The sequence below is a fragment of the Lichenostomus cassidix genome, chromosome 20 (genome assembly GCF_008360975.1).
Source record: "Lichenostomus cassidix isolate B80296 chromosome 20, HeHo_3.0, whole genome shotgun sequence".
In the NCBI taxonomy this organism is placed as follows: Eukaryota; Metazoa; Chordata; class Aves; order Passeriformes; family Meliphagidae; genus Lichenostomus; species Lichenostomus cassidix.
In genome coordinates, this window is record NC_139500.1 from 12,466,027 (window position 1) to 12,490,833 (window position 24,807).

At 52.0% G+C, this 24,807-nt stretch overlaps 1 protein-coding gene across 5 annotated transcripts in view; it reads left to right on the plus strand.

The window, feature by feature from the left end:
- Positions 1-24,807, plus strand: part of RALY (RALY heterogeneous nuclear ribonucleoprotein) — a 115,348-nt gene that overhangs the window by 36,619 nt on the left and 53,922 nt on the right. For 4 of the 5 annotated variants that reach the window (XM_085079580.1, XM_085079583.1, XM_085079582.1 and 1 more), the window contains exon 2: positions 3,465-3,549. The exons of the other annotated variant lie outside the window; for it this stretch is intronic. The gene's annotated coding sequence lies outside the window, so the exon portion shown is untranslated. The remainder of the gene's footprint in view (positions 1-3,464; positions 3,550-24,807) is intronic. 5 annotated transcript variants of the gene reach the window in all.

The window sequence follows — 24,807 nt, forward strand, 5'->3', positions numbered from 1 at the left end:
GCAGAGAAGTGAGAATTGAAGGATGTAGAGATCCTGGCCACGGCAGGGAGTTGGAATGAGATGATCTTCAGGGCCCTTCCAACCCAGACCTGTGATTCTGTGAATATGGATTCACCAGGGAGAAAAGATGACATTTAAAGATCACTGGAAGACTGAAGCCAAACTGAGGGATTGCTTAGGATGAAAGGCTGTGAATTTGCATCAGAGTACAGTGACAGGATAGGCAGTTCATTAAAGTGCATCAATTAAATGGAGTTCCTCCCTGGTTCTCCATGAGAGGAGAGAAAAGATACTCGTTAGAAAAATAGATTTCAATCAATCCAGGGTGTTCCAGATAACATCTGGAGAGCCACAGAGGGCAGAGAGCTCTGCTCTGATGCTTCAGGCATCTCTTTTCCAGGAGGAATGGTCACTTTTTTACACTCACCCCCTGGTTTCCTGCAGAGGAAGGGCTTGGGCACAATCAGATCCAAGCTCCCATGGCAAGCTGGAGAAGTTCTCAGCACGGAGGGACACATGTGAGGATTCTGATTTGGAGCTTCTTCAGATGGAAAAGCTTCAGCCATGGAAGCTGTTTTGGGAAAGCTTGAGCCAGCCTTGGATTCCATGGAGACTCACCAGTAGCTCAAAAGATGAACTCCACGTTTCCTTTTCCTTCTAATGAGGAGCAGAACACATCCATAAGCTCTCCTTGCTCTTCTTTGGCTCTGCTCTCTGCAGAAGGTCATCTGAAACCCTCGGGATTAAAGTGATCTTTCCCATTGCTCCTCCTGGTGCTGGAGCATGGAGAGAAGGGGTGGGAGAGCTGAGGGAAAGCAGGAAGCCTCTCCCAACCTGACTGAGCTCCCAAGGCAGACATCAGCACCAGGGGCAGAGCTGAGGCAACAGCTGGAGCTGTGGCAGGAGAGGTGTAGGTTGGGTCTCAGGACAGCTCCAGGTCACCTGAAGCCTCGTGGCTGTGCTGATGATCCTCCCCTCTCCATCCTCAACACCAGCACCATCTCCAGGGACCATTCTCTTCCTTTCAAACCCCTTGGCTTCCTGAGATGCCATTTCTTCTCCCCCAGTCCAAAAGTCAGTTTTTCAGAGAAGTTGGAGGGGACGAAGGAAGAAAGAACCCAGAGGGAGCAGGAGTTTTGAAGTTGCACTGCCTGATTCTCTCCCAGACCCCACTGCTGGTGTCAGCCTTGTTTCTGCACATCCAGAGCTGGTGCCATCTCACACCTGCTCCACACTTGTTTTTAAATGACACAGAATCCTGATAGGCACTGCAAAGATGAAGCTTTATCCCCAATTAGATGGCATTTTCTGTCCGTTCATTTCCTGCCCCAGCTGAGCAGCAAACCCCTGGAGAGCAGAATGTTTAATGAAGTAGGAGGTGCCTGTGAAATTAAAGGTGATCTTGTTTACTGGAAGAAAATCAGTGTTGATTCCTGGTGTTTCCAGTATGTTGGGCTTGTGTGTGATGCCCTGGAGTGTTTCAGGTGCCTGGAAGTGCAGATGTCAGGATCCCAGAGCATCCCATGTGGGGAGCTGCTGCTCGGAGCTGCCTGGATCTGCTCCAGCACTGGGCTTGGCTGGTACTCCTCCCTTTCCCTGGAGTCCCAGTTGATCCTGGTGTCGGTGGGACAGCCCTGGGGAGGCAGAGGAGCAGCCCTGGCCCCATGTGTCCATCCTGCCCTTTGGCTGAGCAGGAAGGGCACTTCTTGGAAACCCCCCCAAAAGTCTCATCTTTTTCCAGCTCCTGTGCCCTCAGCAGTCAGCAGTGAGGGTGGAATTGTGGCTTTAGGGAAAGGAGAGGTGTTTGTGTCAGGGTGTGCAGGTGTGGTGCTGGGGTGACACTCGCTGTGCTCCTCTGGGCACCACATCCCAACCCCACAGCTCTGCTGGGCACATTCCCTGTGCTGCTGCACTGAAATGAAGCCCAGTGTGTGGAGTCCCTGCCCTGAGGAGAGCCCTGGGTGTTGAAGGGTCTGTGATAAACCTTGGTCAGCATCTGCCCTGTTCCATCCCTCCTTCCCTCCCCCAGCTCCCTGGGAATGCCATCCTGCCCTGTGATTTATTGCCCTTCAGTGTGTTTCCTTTGCTCTTGGAGAACTTCTGTTCAATTTTTGTTCCTGATACCATACAGGGAGAGAAGGCAAAGGCTTGGAGAGCCCAGGGTGAAAATAAACACATTTTAGAGCAGTTACTTTGTTCAAAAGGTGTTGTGTTTTGGCAGAGCACTTGCCTCCTTCACTTTTGAATTGCGGGTTGAAGTGATTCCATAAAAATCCTGGGATGGGGCACTCGATGGGTCAGCTCCAGCCCACAGGGGCTGGGCTCAGCTGCTTTTGCTGCCTGAAGTCCATGGGACTCACACAGTGAAGGGGAATTCAGTGGAAGAGCAGGGAATGGCCTTAAACTGAAGCAGGGTAGATTTAGGTTAGAGATGAGGAAGAAATTATTCTCTGTGAGGGTGGTGAGGCTCTGGCACAGGCTGCCCAGAGAAGCTGTGGATCCCTGGCAGTGTCCAAGGCCAGGTTGGACAGGGCTTGGAACACCTGGGATGGTGGAAAATGTCCTTTTCAGCTCCCTTGGTGTTGCTCTTGGTGAGGTTTTTCTCTGGCATCTCTTTGCTGCTTCCACTCCAGGTTATCACTCAACTTCTCAGAGCTCACCTGGGTCTGACTCAGCATCCTCAGGGACTCAAGGAGCTGAGCATCCATGCTCTGCAGCCTTCCTTGGGAGTAGCAGCTCTGGCAGCCCTGGCTGGACCAACACTGCTGTTCCAGGGTGCTGTGGGTGACCCAGCCAAAAAATGCCTTAAAAAGTCCTGCAGTTCCCACTTCTGAATCCTGGTTGAATTCCCACCTGGCACATCTCTCACTCTGGGCAGGCCAGCCAGATCTCTTTGCCGTGGCAGGGAAGGGAAAGCACCTTAATTTAAAGTTCCAGGAGGATTCAGGGCAGCTCAGGGGACCCTGGCTTAAAGCACAACATTTCAGTTCCATCACAGAATAGTTTCAAGTTAGCCTAACCCAAAGCAAAATCTTCAGTTTCAAAGCACATTTTCCAAATATTAAATAAATCAATGAACAAAACTATGGAAAAGTTTTCCCGTGGGATATTTCAGATTGAAGAAACTCTGTTTTCTCCCCCAGCGAATCCCAACCATCATGACCAAAAATTCCTGCCTGCCTCTCCCCTTGTTCTCTGCCAGCATTAACCTGATGGAGCAGTTTTTGTGGGATTTCTGGTGCCTGAGGCAGCCTGAAGCAACCCCTCAGTGCTCAGCCCTGGGAGCACAAGCACCTCAGTCTGCTCTGCTTCCAGCTCCGTGCTAAGCAGCTCAGAGTCTTAGCTCGGAAAGTCCCGGCTCTGATCCTTGCAGACAGCAGCAGCTTTGCTTTCCAGCGCTGCACACCCTCCCAGAAAGTCGTGGATTATCTGCTTACCCTCCCTCCATGTCCTGCTTCCCGCAGGGTGAAGAAGCAGAGAGAGGAGCTGCGCCTGCTCCTGCGCCAGCAGCGGGGAGACGGACAGAGCCCGAGGGGCCAGGCAGCCGCGGTGAGTGATGGCTGGGTGCTCTTGGGCCCAGGGTGCTGGGGACATCCCTGCCGTTCCCAGCTCGGGCCTTTGGGGCAGCACCGACCCCTGGCTGTGCAGCTCCCTTTGTTCTGTGTTTGAGCTGAGGATGCCTCCCTTGCAGCCTGCTGGGAGAGGCTGGTTTCCCCCATCCAGGCCTGGTGTGAGTTCAGGGAGGCAGAGCTTGCTGGATTCCTGAGGAGCTGTCTCTGTCCCTGGTGCTGTTGGTGATGGATTTGGGATCTCTTTAACCCCAGGCAGTGGTGGAGCCACCGTCCCTGGAGGTGTTCAGGGAAAGTCTGGATGTGGCACTCAGTGCCATGGTCTGGTTGACAAGGTGGTGTTGGGTCAAAGGTTGGACTCAGTGATGTCAAAGGTTTTTTCCAACTGAATTGATCCTGTGAGTCTGTGATTCCACCCTGTGGGTTGCTCTGGACACGGTGGGTTTTGGTGTGTTTGCATTTTAGATTCATTGCTTGCATTGCTCCTGAAAGTTGTTTGCAGTTTGTGGTGGTGAAGGCGAACATGAGTGTGACTTGTGAGGAACCTGGAGGTGGACTCTGCTCCTGACTGTCCTGGCACATCCCAGAGTGAGGGCTGCAGGGAGCAGGGGTGGGAGTGCTGCCCATGGGACTGCTGGAGCCTGCAGAGCTGCTGTGGGGGGCAGAGGGCCCAGAGTGGGGTCACACCTCTGCTGCTGTGTGTAACAGGGGGAGCAGAGCAGCCTCTGGCTCATGGGCTGGCAGGGACATTCCTGTGCTGTTTCCTGGGACAGCAGCATGCTGGGGCTGTGTGTCAGTGCTTAGGTCAGGAGAGAGGAGCTCCCCATCCCCAGAGGATACAGGAATGTCCTCAGACCATAATTTGGGAAGATCCAAGTGCCAGCAGAGTGTCAGGACATGAGTTGAACATCCCCCAGACCTAGCTTGGCCAGGGAGCTGAGCTGAAAGCACCTCTGTGAAGAGGTGTTGTGGAGGGATGGGAGAGGATTTAAGGATCATGTCCAGTGGCAGTATGACCTGAGGGATGGGAAATGCTGGCCTGTGGCTGTTGGAAACTTGCTGAGCTTCCTGAGCAGTGAGGTCAGGCAGGGCTGGAGCTGGGAGGGCTCTGCCTGCTCTGCTGGGAGCTCTGTTGTGGTAAGAAATGATTTGCAGGACAAACCTAATGTTTGCTCCAGCAGAGGGTGAAGGTTTCAGGTCATTGTTCTGTGCTCAACTCATGGCAGGAAGATGCAGCAGTGTAAAGTTTTCAGAGTGGATTTTCTCTGATGGATGGCAGATGGATGAAAGCAGGAATCACAGAGTAACAGAATGGTTTGGGCTGGAAGGGACCTTAAAAACCATCAAGTTTGCTTGGGACACCTTCCACCAGAGCAGTTTGCTCCAAGCCCCATCCAGCCTGGCCTTGGGCACTTCCAGAGCTGGGGCTCTCAGTTTCCAGTTCAGCAGGGTTTGCAATCCTGGTGTTTTAACTTGTATCACAGTTGGGTTTTTCCTTTGTAACTTGCACAGAAGAGAGAAAAAACAAATGTGATCAGATAAAACTTCTTATCACAGAGGCAGGAGCTCTGCTGCTGTGTGATGAACCCCCAGAGATACCACATCCAGTAAATAAAGATCTTATTTGGAAATCTAATTCAGGAAACTCCAAATAACAGCAGGAAAAAGATTCACCTGAACTTCTTCAAATCAAAATGAGGCAGTTGAGGGAGAAAGGGAACTTGGATTTACTTCTGATTTGTCTAAAACCATTTTCTGTTCCAGCTTAGTGTCCCTGCCCATGGTGGCAGTGAGGATATTTCGACACAAAGTAGGACTAAAATATTCTGGCACACAGATGTGTTGAATGAATGACCTGGCTAAAAACCCTTTTCTGCATGAATAAAACAGCTACTGCACCTTAATTCCACAGACCAGGATTTAACTCAGCAAATGGAATTGTGGGATTCAGCAGCATTAAAGAAATACGTGGGTTTTTACTATGGAAGATATTTTTATTAAGAACACTGCAAGAAATCTTTCCAAGTTTTGTTTTGGCTGTTGGCATATTCAGTAGGGTTTGTAAGTGTGGAGCCTTCTTTTTGTACAAGGTATTTACTGTAAGTGGAGAGAAGTGTCTTTTATCCAGCAAGTTCTTCACTTTCTCAGGCCTCCTGAGCCCCTGAACACTGCTGGATGATTATTTGCTCTTCCATTTTTCACTTCTCCCTGCAGTTATTGGTGGCACACAGAATGAAGGTTGTTTCCAGAAGGAGCTGCAGAGCTCCCTATTTCTTGGGAAATATTTCAGTGTGGAAATATCTGTCATTCAGGCAATTGGAGAAGAACATAGATAGCGACTGGAGAACAAGGAAGGCTGAGGAAAATGCCCATTATTTCAGGAAAAGTGTAGGAAATACCTGTTATTGAGTCCATCCTTACAGGGCTGGGAGTGCCCCATAATGAGAGGAGCATCCTGAGGTGGCTCAGCAAAAACAGGATGGCTGAAATGTTCTGCCAGTCTCAGAAAAAGCCCAGGGTGCAGGGGCCATCAGGGCTCTGAGCACAGATAAATCCAGGCTCTAATCACCTGCTCAGGTCCTGAGCAGCTCAGGCAGTTTCTGTCCTGCCAGGATTAGGGGGGCACTGGCAGCCCTTTAAGCCACCATCTGTGGTGACCTTCTTAGCACCCCGTGGGCCAAGGAAGGAAGGATGTAACAGGTTCTTAATTTAGAGAGCAGCAGGTCAGGAGGAGGTTGCAGGTGCTGGAACCTGGAAGGGGCAGGAGCTGGGAGGGGCTGCAGAACATGACCCTCACAGGGCTCATGGTTGAGCCTAAAAAAGCCAAGCTCTGGGTCTGAGTTCCCCTCTGTGCCTCAGGGAATGTCAGGGAATGGGTGGTTGGATCACTCTGGTTGGAAGAGGCTGCACAGGTGTTGTGAGCCATCAGAAACCATCAGACTGTGGAGGACACAAACAGAAAACTTCCCCCAAAACTCGCTCCCCAGTCTTATCTGCTGTAAAAAAAATGCAAAGACACAGCTAAAACTCCTGTTCCAAGTAGGCTCCCTGGAAGGATTGCCCTGGTGTGTGCTGGGAATGCCCCCATAGCTGTGCAGGACCTGGCAGTGGCCGGCTGGAGGATGTTCCCAAGGCTCTGGAGGAGCTGTTGGCTGGAGCAGCTCACTCCTGTCCCATGGCAGTGGGCTGTGGAGCTCAGCTGGCAAAGGCAGGCTGAGAGGAGTGTCCCCCTCTCACAGAGACCCCAGTCCCTCCCTGCAGGAAGCACATGAGTTTGGGATGTTCTTGGCACTCAGCCTGCTGAGAAAGCACAGAATCCCAGAATGGCTTGGTTTGGAAAGGACCTTGAAGCCCATCCAGTGCCACCCCTGCCATGGCAGGGCCACCTTCAACTGTCCCAGGGTGCTCCAAGCCCTGTCCAACGTGGCCTGGGACACTCCCAGCACGGGGATTGTGTTGGTTGAGGATAATTAGAGGTCACTCAGTGGTTCCACACACCAGCAGTGCCTCAGCTCTGGTGTCAGGCAGCTCTGAACCCTCTGGGCTGGAGCTGTGCCCTCGCTGTGCCCCCAGTGCCTGCAGGGGCTGAGCTGGGCTGGCTGGCAGTGGCACCCAGGCAGTCCCAGCAAGGATCAGGTTTCCCAGGGAGACAAGACCTGACACACTGGGCTGCCATTCCTGACACTGGAGCCTCCGGAGATGGATGTTGAGTGAGTGAGGAAGAGGAGCTGCTGATTAACCCTTTGTAAACACCATCATGGCTCTTACCTGGGCTTCTAAATGGGCAAATGAATTGCCTGAATCTCTCAGCTGCTCTGCCAAGGCAACAGCAAAGCTGCCAAGTGATGGATGCAGGACAGGACCCTCCTGCTCAGGCCCTTCCTTCCAGCTGATGGTGCAGTCTGTGAGTGGAAGTTTATTTGTCTCCTGGTGTCTGAGAAGAGCAGAGTATTGGGTGTTATTTAAGGGTTGTAGGCTGAACAGAAAATCAAACATGATCCAGTGCATTGCACCTGCCCTGCTTTGGGATGTAAAACCTGGAGAAGTCACAGAAATCAAGCACATGGATCATTTTAAACCTGTACATTCTGTCAAAATTCTTGTGCTCGAAGAAAGCCATGGTTAATACCACCTCCCTAAGCCAAGGATTCATCTCTAGAGCTGAGCTGGTTTTCTGTGATCAACCCAAATGTTTGATTCTTTTACAAGCTGAGCAAGCCATTCATAATTAACACTCAGTTTTCTGCAAATCTTGATCTTATTGAAATCTGATGTCAATTTAAATTACCTGACTGGTAATTGTTTTTCTTTTTTCATTCCTGGATTTCCTTTTTGAAATCATCTGTTTCTCAGAGCTTCTCAAGACCTGGAGGTTAATTCAGATCAAGGTGGTGCATGAATGGAAAATGTAAAATCTTTTCCCAAATAACTGCTTGTGCAAACAGCAGACAGGTGATGGCACAAGTCCCTTCTGCTGTGGCTGTGCTCAACCTTTGGGTGAAAATGTTGGCAGAATGAAACCTCAGAAGTTTCTGAGTTGCTCCTGAGGGGAGGTTGGAGCTGCCCCAGGTGTCTGACAGGAGCATCCCCTGCCTGTGTCTGTGTGTTCATCGATGGGAACCCAGCTGGGAGGAGTTTGGGGGAGCTCAGGGCAGTGTTTGCCATGGCAGTGGGGTGGGTTATGCTTACCAACACTTCAGTCTTTGCAGGAACATGCTGGTGGCCAGAGGGACTGAGGATGGTTCTTCCCACCTCCCTCTGAACCCCCAGTTCCTCTCCCCCTTGTCCTCCCCTGCAGGGTGTTTCCTGCCCCTCCTCTCAAGAACCAGGTGCTGTTCCCTGAAGCAGGGAGTGCAGAGAAAGGGCAGGGACAGGATTTAATGCCAGGTGGATGTGTCACCCCCATGAGGTGCTTGGACAGAGGGGACAGGAAACAAGGGATGCCTCAGTGCTGCTCCTTCCCTCTGTCCTCTCCTGGCTGGCTGCAGCTTTCCAGCTGCACCCCTGAGCTCTGGAGCTGAAATGTGGGTCAGAAAGCAGCGAGTCAAGGGGATGCTTTAAAATGAAAGTACAAAAATAGATCTGGCTGCACATCCTTCCTCAGCTTCCCTCTGCAAGGCCATACTGACGTGTGCTGAGGGGACACGATGGCTCTGGCCTTGTACATGCAGCAAAAATGGCATGGGAGCAGGGCTTGGGGGGGTTTTATTAAGGAGACAGATAGGGGTTAGCAGGAAATGCAGAAAAGACAAACAGTGAGATGGCCACAGTCCTTCATCTGTAGGAATCCAGGCCTGAGAGTTGCTTCCAGTTCAGCCTGAACTGGAGATTTCAGGACATGAGCCAAAAGGTTGCTTGTTTTGCCATTTCATCATCGGATGTGCAGCTTGCTCGAGGTGCTGACCTTTCACAGGCAGTGCTGGGACTGAAGACTGGTGAAATGAGAGTGGCCTTGTGCTGCCTGGAGAGGTTGGGCTGGATCCCCTTCCCAGGGTGCTGTGACATCCAGAGGGTGGGAGATGCCACACCCTCTGTGTTTAAGATGAGCTGTCTGAGGTAGGGTGGGTTTTTCCTGCTAAAATCCTTTATTTTTAGTTTCTCCTTAGGGTGGGGGTTCCATTGGAAAAACAGGTCTGTGGATCAGTGAGAGTAACCTTGGGATGTGCTGGGCAAGGACTGATGTGGATCCCCAAGGTTCCTCTGGTGGGGGAAATCTGTGGAAATTCCCCAGGGAATCTGCCAGAGCTCCAGGAGCATTTGGACAATGCTGCCAGGGTGGAATTGTTGGGGTGTCTGTGCAGGGCCAGGAGCTGGACTGCATGATCTGTGGGTCCTTCCAGCTCAGTCCATTCCATGATTCTTTGGGACAAACACTTGATTGTAGGCTGTTCTTCTCCCCTTCCCAGCAGAGAGACAAAAAGGGTCGTGGCAGCCTTGGTCTCTTCCCTGTTTTTCCTGTTTTACTGGGAAAAGCTGTGTAATGAATCCTTGTTTCATTTCCCCACATCTTGCCCTAAAAGCCTGGGTTTGCTGTGCTGTCTGGAAGCAGCACACCTGTGCCCTGTTCACCTCCCCTGGGTTATCTCCTCACAGAATCTTGGAATCTTTATGGTTGGAAAGGACCTCTGAGGCCATCAAGTCCAACCCTTAACCCAGCACTGCCAAGCCCATCACTACCCATGTCCCCAGGTGCCACATCCACATGTTTATGGATACTTCCAGGAACGGTGGCTCCATCACTGCCTTGGGCAGCCTGTGCCAGTGCCTGACCACCCTTGCAATGGAGAAATTTTCCTTAATATCCAATCTGAATCCCTCCAGCACACCTTGGGGTTGTTTCCTCTTATCCTGTCCCTGTTCCCTGGGAGCAGAACCTGACCCCCCTGGCTGTCCCCTCCTGTCAGGAGTTGTGCAGAGCCAGAAGAAAGCCACCCTTTTCCTCCTCTACATTTCCATTTCCTTGAGCCTGTCCTGCTCCCTGTCCTGAGTGGGGTGCAGTGAACCATCCCTTGGCTTCCCCCAGTTCTGGTCCCAAGCCAAGGAGAAGTTTGTCAGGGCAGGGAGAGGTTTGTGGGCCACTTAGCTTTCTCTGGTGTTGTTAATTATCCATCACTTCTTGTCCTACTTTCCCTACAAGCCTTCCCTGCCTGCTCAGTGTCCACTGGGGCTTGGGAAAGTCCTTGTGCTTCTCCTGGGTGGTTCAGCCCCACAGAGATGTTCTGAGTCTGTGCCTTGATCTTCCTTGTACCCCTCCTGCTCTATCCAGATAGGCTGCTGCATTCTTTTTTTATTGTTTTTTTCTGTTTGCTTGTCATAGCTTTGAATGCCTTTATTATTACTTCTTCCCTCCTCTGGCTGAGGTGTCTCTGCTTATAATCTTCTTAGCACTGAGGCAGCCTGTTCATTTCAAAGAGAGCTGCTTTAAAGGCAGGTGTGAGCCAGACTTGGCCGAGTCTTTCTTTTCCCCTGTGGCTTGAAGGGCCTGAAAATACTCCTGTAATCATTTCACAGAATCACAGAACGGTTTGGGTTGGAAGAGAGCTTAAAGCTCCTCTTGTTCCACCCCTTCTTAGACACTTCCCACTATCCCAGGTGATGCAGGGAATGGGCTGCAGGGCTTTGGGCTGACTGTGCAGCTGCTGGGTGATGGGCACAGGACACAAATGGGATTTCAGGCAAGTTCTGCTCCCCCCCTGCTCGAGTGAGGAGCCTGAGCTGTGCTCTCTCCATCCAGCCCTTCTCCAGCTCTGGCTCTCCCAGGCCATGGCACTCCTTTGTCCAAAGGGGAACAGCTCCAGTGTCCAAGGCTCAGCCCAGGACAGTCCCTGAGGGAAGCAGTGTTCCCTGAGCACTCTGAGCTGGCATTCCAGCACTGATGGCCAGTGGATCCATGGGGATGTGGATGTGACTCTGTGCTGGTCCTGTGGCCTTCCCCAAACCCTGTCTGTCCCACAGCCTGGAGAAGGCAGCAGGATGCATCCCCCCTGGCTGGGCTGCAGCAGGCAGGGCTGGTGAGCTGTGCTCAGGAGCTGGGTTTGCCTGCAGGGATGGCTGCAGGGAGCCTGGGGTTGGTTTGGGAGAGCCAGAGGGAGTCCTGGGGGAGCCAGCTCCAGCCTGGGACTCAGCCAGGGGAGATCCCACCCTGAGTAGCACCCTGTCCCTCCTGGGGGGCAGGGACAGGGGACAGCAGCAGGCAGATGGGGGACTCAATGCCCTGCTGTGTTTGGACTACAAAAGCCAAGGAGTGAAGTTTGCTACGCCAACACCTCCTTCTGCAAGAGACTTCTTTTCCTCTCCGGTGCTTTCCTGCTTCTCAGAGGCTGGAAATGCCTCTATGCTGTTTACCTGCCCCTCCCATGCACTCACAGCCTTTACAGCCCCTGCCTTGGCTCCTGCTACCCTTCCCAAAGCCTCTCCACTGCCTGGAGTGGAGCAGCACCCATGTTTTATGCCTTGGTTATGCCTCCCTTCCTTTTAATTAATTTTTCACAGTGCCTTGCTCGTCCCTGTTGCCCTCTTTGATTTTATTTATTGCTCACTAGCCATCACAGCACCTGGGCAAGCCTTTAATTTATCTCTTCCTGTGTCCCATGCCCCCCTCTGTCCTCTCCCATTATTGATTTCTCCAGTTTGATTTCACCCTGCACTTGCCAGCGTCATCTCCCACCCTCCCCTCCCACTCAGAATTGCTTGGATGAGTTTTCCCCCCATTAGTGACCTTGCTGCACTGTAATTCCTGGCCCAATAGGCCTGGGATTGCTGCTTGTTGGATCCCCTCCTTGCTTGGGCTTGGCTTCCACCCCAATGTCTTGAAATTAATTGTAGGTAATTCCCATCTTACTGCTGTGATAAGGAGAAGGTCCTTTCCCAGCGAGTCTGCTCCAAATGGCAGGATTTTGGTGGCCAGGATTTTGGTGTAGCTTCCCTGCTGAGCTTCCCACAGGCAGGGAGGTGTTCAGGGACAGGGATGGACTTTGCTTGGTTCCAGCTCTGAACAAGGAGAGAAGTCTGCACTCCCAGCAGCTCCTTATTCTGCCATTGTCCTGGAGATGAGGATGTGCAGCCCTGCAGAGCCCTGGCTGCTCCCAGCCCAGCTCTCCTGCTGCTCTGAAGCTTTTTCCTGCTCTGCATTTAAACACTGAGGAAATTGTGGAAGGAGAAAGGGAATGAATGACTTTTCTGCTGTCTTTCAGTTGCCCTGTGGCTGCCACAGCCCAGCCCCCCTGAGCTCAGACAAAGAGGGAACCCCCAGCACTGCTCCACGGCTGGGAGGAATTGAGAGCTCTTATCTGCCACCCATAAATGGTCCATTTCTTACAGAGCAGCTCCTGCCATTACCACAATGGCTCTGGAAAGCACATTACTGCAGATACTCAGGTTATTTTGTCACCTGGGGCCATCTGATTCGCAAGGTGAGCCCAAAAGTGGGAAAGGGGTTGGAGGATGGGAATCATATGTTTTTTAAAAATACACAGCAAGACAAGATTTTGAGCTATTCCCTGCTCTCCTGCAGAACAGGCACAAAATAGAGCAGGCTGAGGCTCCAAATTGTGGTTATCTGCATAGTTCCCTATTCCTGCTAAAAAATCCTCTGGTTAGAGCTGTGCTTGTGGATGGGATTTCCATTTCCATGGGATGTTGTGTCACTGAGCTGGTTCTGTCGGATGGAGGGTGGATACAGGGTGGGTTTGAACCTGGCTCTGGCACAGGGCATGGCTGGATACATCATGTCCCTTGGATTTTGGGAAAAGGTCCTTCTCTCACAGGACACTGAAGACGGAATGGACAGAGCTCTAGAGCTCCAGGAGCGTTTGGCAATGCTGCCAGGGATACACAGGGTGGGATTGTTGGGGTGTCTGTGCAGGAACAGGGGCTTGACTGGATGATCCTTGTGGGTCGTTCCAGCCCAGGATATTCTGTGATTCTGTCATTCCACCTCCTGACTCCCAGGGCATCGAATTGGTGATCCCTTGAGTGTAACAGCCCTGGGATGTTATCACCCTAAGGAAAGTGAGGGAATACAAAGGGCACTGCATGGCTCATGTAAAGCTTAGGAGATCTCAGACAAACTCAGAGGAACCAAGGGAACATTGCTGGGTTAATTGGTGGCTGGTTATAAATATTTGTAGTTCCACCATGAGGTATTGGCATGGTTAGATTTGGTTAGGGAATAAAATGTGGGAGCTACAGGATTGCAATTGCCTGTGTGCAGGAGGAGCTGCCTGCTGCACTCAGCAGAGGTGTGTAGGAAACATGAGAACTTGTTCATGCCATGAATTTTATTCCAGTACTTCTCTTTTATTCTTTTCTCTTCCTCGTTCTCCCTATTTTCCATTCTCCCTCTTCAGCTGAGTTGGCACTGCAGGTAGGATCACCCTGTAAATCCTGAAGGTAGGTCAGTTCCCTGATGCTGGCAGGGAAATCTGTGGGTGTCTGTGAGGTGCTGACCCTTTTTTCCAAATTAAGAAGCTCTCCTTGTCCATCTTTGACAATTTTTATCAATGCAGGAGAAAAGGAGACCAACTCCCTTCTCCCTTTACTACAGCTACAGAAATATCTTTTTTTCATAGAGCAGCCGCCTATCCTGCCCATTCTTACCTTACCCTACTTTTTACGAAGGCATGGAGTGACAGGAAAGGGGGGAAAGGCTTTAAGTTGAAGGAGGGCAGAGTTAGGTGGGATATTGGGAAGGAATTGTTCCCTGTGAGGGTGGGCAGGCCCTGGCACAGGGTGCCCAGGGAAGCTGTGGCTGCCCCTGGATCCCTGGCAGTGTCCAAGGCCAGGTTGGACAGGGCTTGGAGCAGCATGGGATAGTGGAAGGTGTCCCTGCCATGGCAGGTGCAATGGGATGAGCTTTAATGTCCCTTCCAACCCAAACCCTTCAAACATGCCATGGCAGAGCAGTTTGCAGCACCTTGGGAGGATTTGTTTCCCAGCTCTGGAAGGAAACTTTTAGAGAAGCTGGAGATCATTTGGGGATCAGTCAGTGACACAGTTTGGGATTCAAAGTGAGATTCCAACTTGAGCAAACTCAAAAACTGGAGAGGAAAGCTGTACTTTGCTGACACACCTCAAAAGGGGCTCCTGCTCTGTTTATTGTGAAGATTGTATCAAGTAACTGACAGACAAGGATGTGTTTGGATCTGTTTGGATAATTTCTCTTCTGTTGCGAATTGTGGTTCTTTTGTCAAACACCCCAGGCCCCTCCGTGTGGTGATTGATTCAATCCCTCTGCCTTCCCCTGGGAATGACATCTCTTCCCCTCTCCGTGGGCTTTCTGCAAACAAGGAGCTATAAATAAACACCAATATCTCGATTTGCAGGGGGTGGAAAGCTGCACTGGAGCTTTGCCTTTGTACTTGTAAACCAAAAATGGGCAGGTAAGGGATGTTCCCAGCCAAAGGCAAAAATTGGGAACACGCACAGATGCTACTGTGTGGCACATGAAATCTGCAGAACTGTAAAATCAGGTGATATTATTTTGTAATTTGAGGAAAAGGTGTATAAGGGATGGAGAATTTTTAGTATGGGCCCAGCCAAACCTTCCAGTGAAGCTTTTCTTTCTCATGCTCACAAGCAGAGTATAAATGCTGGAGTTTATAGTGCTGGAGGGTAAGGTTTTGTGGACTGGCAGAGGTGATGAACCTCAGAGGGGGCTCAGGAAGCTGCAGGTGCCTTTCCTGGCTGTGGAAAGTCTGCTGAGAACCCTCTTCAAGGAGGTTTGGGGAAAAACCTTGTAGGTCCCTGGTGCCTGCCTGGGTGGTGCCTCCTGTCTGATGCAGGGAGGACTTAAGGCCCTTGTGTGGCACCATTAACTGGAACTGCTGGGAAGTTGATGAGCAAGGTGAAATGTGTCTGATTTTTGGCTTTAGGGCTCTGTGGTGAGGGAATTCCCATAGGTACAGGTACAGCTCGTGGGGCACACTCTGCATGGGAAGCATGTCCAGGAATGGGAACAGAGCTGGGAAGGGTCTGGAGCCCCAGGAGTGGCTCAGGGAGCTGGGAAAGGAGCTCAGCCTGGAGAAAAAAGAGGCTCAGGGGGACCTTGTGGCTCTGCACAGCTCCTGACAGGAGGGGACAGCTGAGGGGTCAGGCTGTGCTCCCAGGGAACAGGGACAGCAGGAGAGGAAGTCTGCAGTGCATGGGAGGAGTCCCTGGTGCTCGGTTAAGAGCTGTTCTGTCACTTTACAGGGCAGTTTCTCTAAGACAATGACCCCAAAAAATGGTTCCCTGAGCTTTTCTCTGCAGCAGTGCCATTTCTTCCTCCAGAGTGTTTTCCCACAGAGCTGTCTCCTTGGTGAACTGTGATCCATAGATCAGGAGCTCCATCCTAGAGCTGTGTGTGGCAGGAAAATCCTTCACCATCTCTTATCAGCATCGATGGAATCTTGAGGGAAAACCCAGGCTGAGGAAGGCTCTGCCAGCTGCTCACTGCTGCCTTTTCCATCCTGCCTCCTGAACTGCCCATGGAGCATCCAGGCAGGGATGTCCCAGCTCTGGTGACAGGGATCCTGCTGCTCTCAGCTCTTCCTGCACACACTGCTGAGTGTCCCTGCACAGCCCTGCTTTGGGACCAGCACAGCACCGCACATGTAAGGGGAAGTGTCCAGTTTTGGGGTGTCTGCGCTGGAAATCATTCCTGAAGGCAGGATGGGGAGTGGAGGTGGAGCTCCTGCCTCTGGCCCTTCCTGGGAGCTCTCTCCAGACTGGGGGGAGCAGGGAGTGTCCTGAGGGCTGATCCCAAAGTCTCTGCACCCTGAAAGCCTCTGCTGGGGCTGGTGCTGCAGCAGCCCCAGGGGTGCAGGAGGTCTGTGGTCGTGGAATCATGGAATCAGGAATGGCTTTGGAAAGGACCTGAAAGCTCATCCTGTTCCACCCCCTGCCATGGGCAGGGACAGCTTCCACTATCCCAGGCTGCTCCAAGCCCCAATATCCAACCTGGCCTTGGACACTTTCAGGGATCCAGGGGCAGCCACAGCTTCTCTGGGCACCCTGTGCCAGTGCCTCCCCACCCTCACAGCCAGGAATTCCTTCCCAATATTCCATCTATCCCTGCTCTCTGGCAGTGGGAAGCCATTCCTCCTTGTCCTGTCCCTCCACCCCTTGTCCCAAGTCCCTCTCCAGCTCTCCTGGAGCCCCTTTAGGCACTGGCAGGGGCTCTGAGGTCTCCCTGAAGCTTTCTCCTCTCTGCTGAACACCCCCAGCTCTCCCAGCCTGTCCCAGAGCAGAGGGGCTCAGCCCTTGAGCATCTCTGTGCCCTCCTTGCCACTTGTTCCATCAGCTCCACGTCCTTCTTGCCCTAGGGGTCCCAGGGCTGGGCAGCTCTGCAGTTGGGGTCTCACCTGAGCAGAGCAGAGGAGAATTCCCTCCCTGGAGGTGGCCATGAGCTGCCATTGCCTCATGCTACAGAAGCAGGGCACTGCTGCACTTCCAGGCACTTGTGATGGGCTCAGTGAGACTTTCCCCCACATGAACTTCCTGTGGCCCTCATTCCCATGCTCTGCCTCACCTCATTTCCCTTCCAGAACTATTTCCAGAGTGTCTGCAATAGTCCCCCACTCCTGGAAATTTCTGCTTCTTTGGCTTCATCCTTTGCCTCCTGTGTGCATTCCAGTGCCAGAGCTGCTGTGCTGGTGCAGAGGAGCTGATCCCAGGCAGCAGCATCCCCAAACTGGGATAACATCCCCCTGCATTCAGCTGACTTGCATTTCCTCCTTATCCTCGGTATTAATCCCAAACTTGCAGCATCACCAGGTATTAGGATTTGATAGAGACACTGCTCTTTGTGTGACGAGACAGCTGATGGAAGTCTTAATACTGCAGGTGGTGAGCTGCCAATCCATCCAAAGCCAGGCTGTATTAGCACTCTGATATCAGAAATATCCCTCCTGATAGCAGCAAGATCCCTCCGAGGGAGAGCTGGGGAAGCAGATTGCTGTGCCTTTGTGCCTGGGCTGGGTGTGAGCTCTGCCTTGCTGGCTGCCAGCAAGGCCCAGAGTTTGCCACATCCATTGTGAGCTGGGATGGTGCTGGGCAAGGAAACGAGAGAGCAGCATCCCATTTCCAAAAATGCCAGCTGGGAGGAGGGACAGGGCTGGGGGAGCTGCTTTGGTTGTGTCTGCAGGGCTGGGGACACTCCGGCAGTGTGTCACAGTGCAGGTGCTCACTCCCTGTTCCTCCCTCCTCTCCCATATCCTTCTTCCAGACTCATCCTCTCCCTTCCCTGGTGTGAGACAAGGCCATGGACAAGTGTGGGGTCCTGAACCTCCCTGCCTGGCTCAGGGATCCCACATCCAGACCTTTCCCAGGGCAGTGAAAGGGATGCCTGGATGTCTGAAGTGAGATTTAGCCTTGTAACTACACCATTGGTTTTTTAGTACCAAAAACCTGCTTTCTGTTGGGCCACTTCTATTTTTCTGTTTTAGGAATAACCCAGAACAGCAGGCAGGAAACAAAATGTATTATTTATAAAATGGAACTGTTGTGGTTATGGTGGACAGTGGTGTTTTCAGAAAATCCTTTTCCCTTTTCTCACTGTAATTCTCCAGTCACCAGGCTGGTTTTTCCCCACCTGGTTCCCAACAGCAAACACAGCTGAGTTCAAGGCAAATCCTGCTCATCCCTCCAGGATTCATCATCCCCTTGCCCTGAACCAGATCCCTCACCTGTCTGGTGTTTCCAGGCAGGAGCCCAGCTGAGCTGAAGGGCTGGGAGGGATGGATGTGCTGCTCTAAAAACCCCAGCTGTGATGATGGAGCAGCATTCCTCGTGGTGAGAGCAGTCTGGGCAGAACAGGCAGTGGAGAAATATGGAATATCATCTATGAAGTAACTTGGTGATTCCCAATTAATACCCTAATTGCCCCTTTTTTAAATTATTGACTCCAGAATTACTGAGCTGAGTTGCAAATGCCCTGGAATATAAAAAGGAAGGAAGGACTTTTTATTGACGTTTCGGAATTACAAATTATGTTTGTTGTGAAAAAATGAGAGACTGTCTGTTTAATTGGTCATAGGATGCAATTTGTGAGCACTTAGATAAGAAAAATACAGCTATCCAGGGGATCATTAAAGATCCCTTTGCTCTGAGTCAGCAAAGCTCAGAGCTGGGGAGGAAACAGATCTATATTCCATAAAATTCAATGTAACAAGGAGCTCTGTCCGAGGGATTGCTCTTGGCAGGGAGAGAGGCTCTGACTCAGGTGGGATGGACAGAGAGGAACAGGAGGTTTGGGGGTTCAGACCTCAAAAAGGAAAAGCAGAGAGTCACCTGGGCAAGGTGAATTGAGCCTACTTCACACTCCCTTCTGGAATGTGGGATGAGCTCCCTGGGGTAGAGGAAGTTTCTGGCTGCAAACAGAAAAAAAAAAATTGGGATTCTTCTAATGGCTTTCAGCTGCCAAAGGGCAGGGTTAGGTGGGATGTTGGGAGGGAATCCTTCCCTGTGAGGGTGGGCAGGCCCTGGCAGAGGGTGCCCAGAGAAGCTGTGGCTGCCCCTGGATCCCTGGGAGTGTCCAAGGCCAGGATGGACAGGGCTGGGAGGGAATGTGATGCTGCTGTCATTTCTACAAAACCCTTGGAAAAACACCATGGGGAGCTTGCTATTGCAGGTTTGTTAACACCACTAATTCAAAGTGAAGCCTGTACTCCAGGTGGCAGAAGCCTCTGGATGTTAAAGATCACCATTTGGACTGAGAAAGGTTCTGCTCTCACTCCTTGGATGAATCACAACATTTGGCACAGGATTTGTTTGGTGGAGAAGGAAATCAGGGCTGGCTGGTGCCATCATTTTCCATCAGCGAGGGGGAGAAGGGGAATGCTGAGGGGATGGATGGCACTGGAATGAGGGGATGGATGGCACTGAGATGGGGGGATGTGGGGAAGTGAGCAGGGAGAGCCAAGGGAAAGGTGTGTCTGAATGGTTCTTCCAAGCCCTGTCCAGCCTGGCCTTGGACACTGCCAGGGATCCAGGGGCAGCCACAGCTTCTTGGGCACCCTGTAGGTTGGCCAAGCTGTAGTAAAGGTCAGAATTCCAGCTCTCCCTGCATTCCTGTGCCATGGCCAGCCTGGGAGAGGCCACCAGACACTCTGCAAAGAGGTGATGGAAGGAGAAGTTGCTCCTGCTCTGCACCAGGATTCTGCTCTCTGCACTGCTTTTCCTCACTGCTCTTGCAGCTTGTGGGCCCATTTGCCTCTTTGCACTCCCATTTTCCTGCTCCTTCAGGCTGTTCCTGCCTCTGGCTGGGTGCTGGGGGGCAGAGCAGCTCAGAAACCCTTTCCTCTGACTACCACCCTCAGCCAGGGCTGTGCCATCCCCTCCAGCCTGGACAGTGCTCAATCTTCACCATCCCACTGCAGCACCCTGGAGACAACACCATCAATAGGAATTCCTCCCCCTCTGGGCTGGGGTTGAGTTAAAGAGCAACTGTAAGTCCCTCCTGTGATGGGGTTTTTTTTCCCTATTTGTTTTACACAGATGCAATCAATGCTATAAAGGGCAAAGCAGCAGTTTTATTTATTTATCATGGGGAGCAGCACAGCAAGTAGTCCAGCACTTGGCAGTTTGCTGACCAATGCTCCCAATAATCAGCATTTTCCAGGCTCTTTGCAGGGAAGTCCTGTGGAGTGGGGATACATCAATAATGCCATGATCACAGAATTTGATGGGGAGGCCACCTTTGGTAGATTCCATAGCTGTCCATGGCGATAACATCGGGGATTTTGTTCCACAGCGGAAAAACAAAAAGGATGAGTTTTATTTCAAGATTTTGAGGTTAAAAATTATTTTTTGTTGCAAATTGACAAAGAATCATAGACTCACAGAGTGCTTTGGGTTGATGGGGACCTTAAAGATCATAAAATCACAGAATTTTTGGGTTGGGAGGAACCTTAAAGCTCATCCTATTCCACCCCTGCCCTGGCAGTGACACCTTCCACTGTCCCAGGCTGCTCCAAGCCCTGTCCAGCCTGGCCTTGGACACTTCCAGGGATCCAGGGACAATTGCTACAGAAAGTTTTTTGTTTTGAAGCTGCCATGCTTTTAATAAGAAGAATGAAAGTTGTAACTTTACTGAGAAACAGTAAATTGTAACTTGGAGTTTGAATCTACAAAAAGGGCCACATACATTTTCCTGTAAGCTTTGTGATTTCATTTCACATATTCCATGGCAAGCTCTTTCCCCTCCCTTTCCAGCTGCTCTCCAGCAGCACTCAGAGGGTAATTTTCTGATAGAAGGGAGAGGATTCCTCAGCAAAGCCCCAGTCCCTGCTGCAGGTGCTGTGCCCCTCTCCCAGAGACCTGAGAATCCCATTCCTCATGCATCTCATTTGGTTGGATCTCTTTTCCCAGCACGTGCTGCTTCCTCAAGGGCAACATTTGCTTCCCAGCCTGCCAGAGCAGCGTGAGCTGCTGGAGATAAGGGTGACAAATTGGCACAATGGGAGTAAACTGGGATCTTTGAATAAACTTGGGTCCTTGAATGCCACATCCAGCCTGTCCAGGGATGAAACACAACCAGGTCACAGCTTTAAAAATGCCCTCCTTAAGATGCTGAAAATGTTTGCCTCGGTTCCCTAACAGGGGTGGTTCACCCTGTCCTCTCCATTCTCAGTGCCAGTCCCTGTCCCAAAAGCCTGTTTCCTCAACCACTCCCTATTTGTCCACCTCCTAATTAGCAGTAATTGCTTGATCTCTGGGGTGGCTGGGCTGGAGTTTTCCCTGACTCCAAAGGCTTTCATGTCCCTGGGGCAGGGCAGGGCCTGGTGTGGGGCAGCCTGTGATGCCCAAATGCAGCAGCTCTGGCAGCTCCAGCCCCAGGCAGGGATCAGCAGGAGTGGGCAGGAGCATTCCCAGACCCAGGGAAAGGGAATGGACCCCATCACTGCCAGCAGTGCTCTCCCAAAAGGTTTGGCCTCCCCAAAACCTGCTGTCTCCTGGTTCAGGAGCCAAACAGATCCTTGCCCAGGAGTTTTCATGGATTGTGCCAACTGAAGGATTTTTAAGTCTGTCACTTGGAGCTGGGCTTTTCCAGAAGGGAGTTCATGGATTTTTGGCTCTTGGCTCAGGGCTGGATTTGGGGTTATCCCAGCAGCGTCCTTTCCTTTAGCACCACTGTGGCAGAAAGGAGCAGCCTCAGTTTCCCCCAGAAAGGCACCCTCAGGTGTCCCCAGGCATGTCCCCTTGTCACACCCGTGGAAAGGGACCTGTTGGCCTTTGCTGGGGCTGTGGAGGAGCAGCTCCCTATTGATCCATCTCCCAGGGATGCTGCTCCCCGGCAGTGGGGCTGTCAGGGTGGATGGAACACACAAATATTTGCTCTGTCGAGAAGCACTTGGCAGCCTGCAGGTAAATATTGTTGGAGCAGTGACTCTATTAATGCATTCCCAGGGATATGGACACATCTGGCACTGGCAGGAAGGAGCCCTGGGCTGGGCAGAGCAGCCTGTGCCCACACCTGGGCTCCCCAGTGCCACCCAGAGCCATGTGCAGCCCCTCAGGGGGTGCTGGGTGTCCTTGGGGCTCAGGGAAATACATCCTCCTCCTCCTCCTTCAGCCCTGAGAGGTGACCTTGCCCCTGGAAATGGTCTGCAGAGGGGAGAACCCCAAATGACACCAAAGGATTCCACTGGGATCCCCGAGAGGGCAGAGCCACCCACCTGTCCCAGCCCATGGTGCATCCCTGGGTGCCTCAGCCAAGGGTGCTGATGGCCTCAGATCGTGCCAGGGGAGGTTTGCATTGGATATTAGGAACAACTCCTTCATGGAAAGTGTTGTCAAGCACTGAAGAGCTGCACAGGGCAGTGCTGGAGTCCCCAGTCCCTGGAGGGATTTAAAAGGTGTGTGGCTGTGGCACTTTGGGACTTGGTTTAGGCCATGGTGGTGGTGCTGGGTGCATGGTTGGACTCCATCTCAGAGGAGCTGGTAGTGGCCATGCCCTGACCTCAGTGGGAAGCTGGGGACCACCAGGACCTGTGTGGTGGTGCTGCTGCTGGGTTGATGGTTGGACCCGATGGCCTCAGAGGTCTTTTCCATAACAATTCCATAATTCCATGGTTCTGTGCCGGACAGGGAGTGCCCAGAGCTGGTGGTGGCCACAGCCTGAGCTCAGGGGTGTCTACTCAGAGCTCCAGCTGTGCCCACAGGAGCTGGCTGGTGGTGATGCGAGGAGAAGCCCCGGGCAGGGCTCAGCCCTGGCTCACCCCACAGCCATCACAGCCAAGGGGGATCCCGGGGCTCCTCCTGCACCCTGCATTCCCCAGATGCACGGGGTGATCTGTGCAGCAGCTGCTGGCAGCACAGTGTGTGGATCAGCCTCATTAACGCTGCCTTAGCAGTGCAGCTGAGTGTAATTGTTCACTGTGCTTAAAAACCAGAACCGGGGGAATTGCTGGGATCTGTTCTCCAGGTGTGGAATGCAGGAAATAACGGAGCTGGGGCTGGAGCTGGGGTTTAGAGCAGTGGGGAAAAAGGAACGAAAAGCAGAGCTGTGATTGAAGGGAGCCAATACAACATTTCAGCTGGGGCTGCAGTTGTACACAGACAGGATGGTCCTTACAGCGTCTGCACAGGGTGTGGTGGAGCCCAGGGGCAGAGCTGGGCATGGATTCCCAAATCTGGGCTCCCCGGGAGCATCCCACAGCAGGCTGGCATCTCCCGTGAGTTCTGTGTTACCCTGCTGCCCCTGAGCAGGGAGGGATCGCGGGGATGGGTTTGCTTAAGACGCCTGGAGGGTCTGGGAGGTGTTGGGATCAGCCTGTCACTGTCACTGCAGCACTGTTTGTGCCTCCTGGTGTCACTGCCAGCCCAACCCAGCCCTGAGCCTGGGAACCTGAGCGATTAAAGTGTCTCTTTCAGACAGCAACGCAGTTAAGATGTCAACAGTCAGACTCCCCTGCCCTCCTTGTCACTTGTGCCAGTGGTTAATCATCTCCCTGCTATAATTTGTGCCCTTTATCTCGTTTGAATTGGTTGGGCTTCAGCTCGCAGCCATTTGTTCCTGTTCTGTCTTTACCCTTTTGATTAAAGAGCCCTTTGGTATCTGGTATTGTCTGCAGATGAAGGTTCTTACAGTAATCACATCACCTTCCCATATTCCTTTTGATAAGCTAAACAGAGCAAGCTCTTTAATTTTCTCTTTGTCAAACGTTTTCTTCCACCCCTGAATCATCTTTGGGGCCACATGCTGTACTTACTAATTTTTTTTTAACATGTAGCATTTGGATCTTGTATTGAGTGTCTCAGTTTTCAAATCAGAAGTGCAAAAGTCCTGCCAAGCCTCAAGCCCTGAGTTTGAGACTAACCCTGAACCTCACCCTCCACAGAGCTCCCCATGGGTGCTTGTCAAGCAGGATGCCCCAAAGTCTGGGATTTAGGATCTCTGGAGCCAGGCTGGGACAGCTGGGGGTGCTCACCTGGAGAAGAGAAAGCCCCAGAAGAGGAGACCTCAGAGCCCCTGCCAGTGCCTAAAGGTGCTCCAGGAGAGCTGCAGAGGTACTGGGGACAAGGAATGGAGGGACAGGACACAGGGAATGGCTTCTCACTGAGAGAGTAGGTTTAGATTGGATATTAGAAAAAAATTTCTCCACTGTGAGGGTGGGCAGGCCCTGGCACAGGGTGCCCAGAGAAGCTGTGGCTGCCCCTGGATCCCTGAATGTCCAAGGCCAGGCTGGACAGGGCTTGGAGCAACCTGGGACAGTGGAAGGTGTCCCTGCCATGGCAGGGGGTGGGATGGGATGAGCTTTATGGTCTATCCAACCCAAACCATTGCAGGATTCATTCTGGGATTTCCCTTCAGAGCAGCAGTGTGACAGTCCCTGCACAGAGCAGTTCTCAGCCAGCTGTCTGACCTGATGCCTCCCAAACTCTCCAGCTGTGCCCCAGGAACCCCTTTGGGAGAGGCCAGCTCAGGTCAGGCCAAAGGCAGGGGCACACAGGCTTCCTGTGGATCTGAGGCTCATTTCTCCCAGCCTTGGTGCTTTCCTGACATGAGTCCTTCCACTGAGGGCACCTCCAGCTCTTCGAGGGCATTTTGCTTTCTGATCCTCCTATCAGAATGTGCAAGGGAGAAAAACAGACACCTAAAGGCACTCAGGTTTCTGAAACTTGGCTGAAATTCCCACCACAGCTGTTGGCCACTTCCCAGCTCCTCTAACCTGGTTCCCCTGAGAGGAGCCTTTTCCTGCAGGTGAAAAACCCAGGGAAGTGAACTGCAGGAGGCAGCAGGTGGAAATCTGGGATATCCTCTGGAAATCAGAGGAGCTGAAGCCACTGAGGATCAAGCCCCTTAATCAATATTCCTGTCACCATCTCAGAGCCATTCCAGCAATGGAGCATCCTAATTTCTTTGCAGCAAACCTCCCAGCCGACCCAAAGAGGGGTTATATTTGCATAGTCTTCACTTTCTTTTATCGCTCTCTCATGTTTTTTGAAAGCTTGGATATCTGAAGCACTTAGCTGTGCGTTGAGTGGCTCATTAAATTGCAGAACCCTGCTTTTCCAGGCTCCCTTAATTAAGCACTTGATTGAAAGTCTAAATCTGAAGGCTTGGGTATTGACTCCAGCTTTGCTAACCCGAGGTGATCTGCTCAGTGTAGTTCCAGCTTGCCCAGCCAATTTCTGAGCGTCCTTCCCCCTGCTCTCCCCAGGCAGCCCAGATTGCTGCAAACCCCAGGGTTTCCACTGTGGTGGCTGGAAAGTCTCTGAGATTTATTTTAGCTCCTGAGCGCTGCTGTCACTAGAG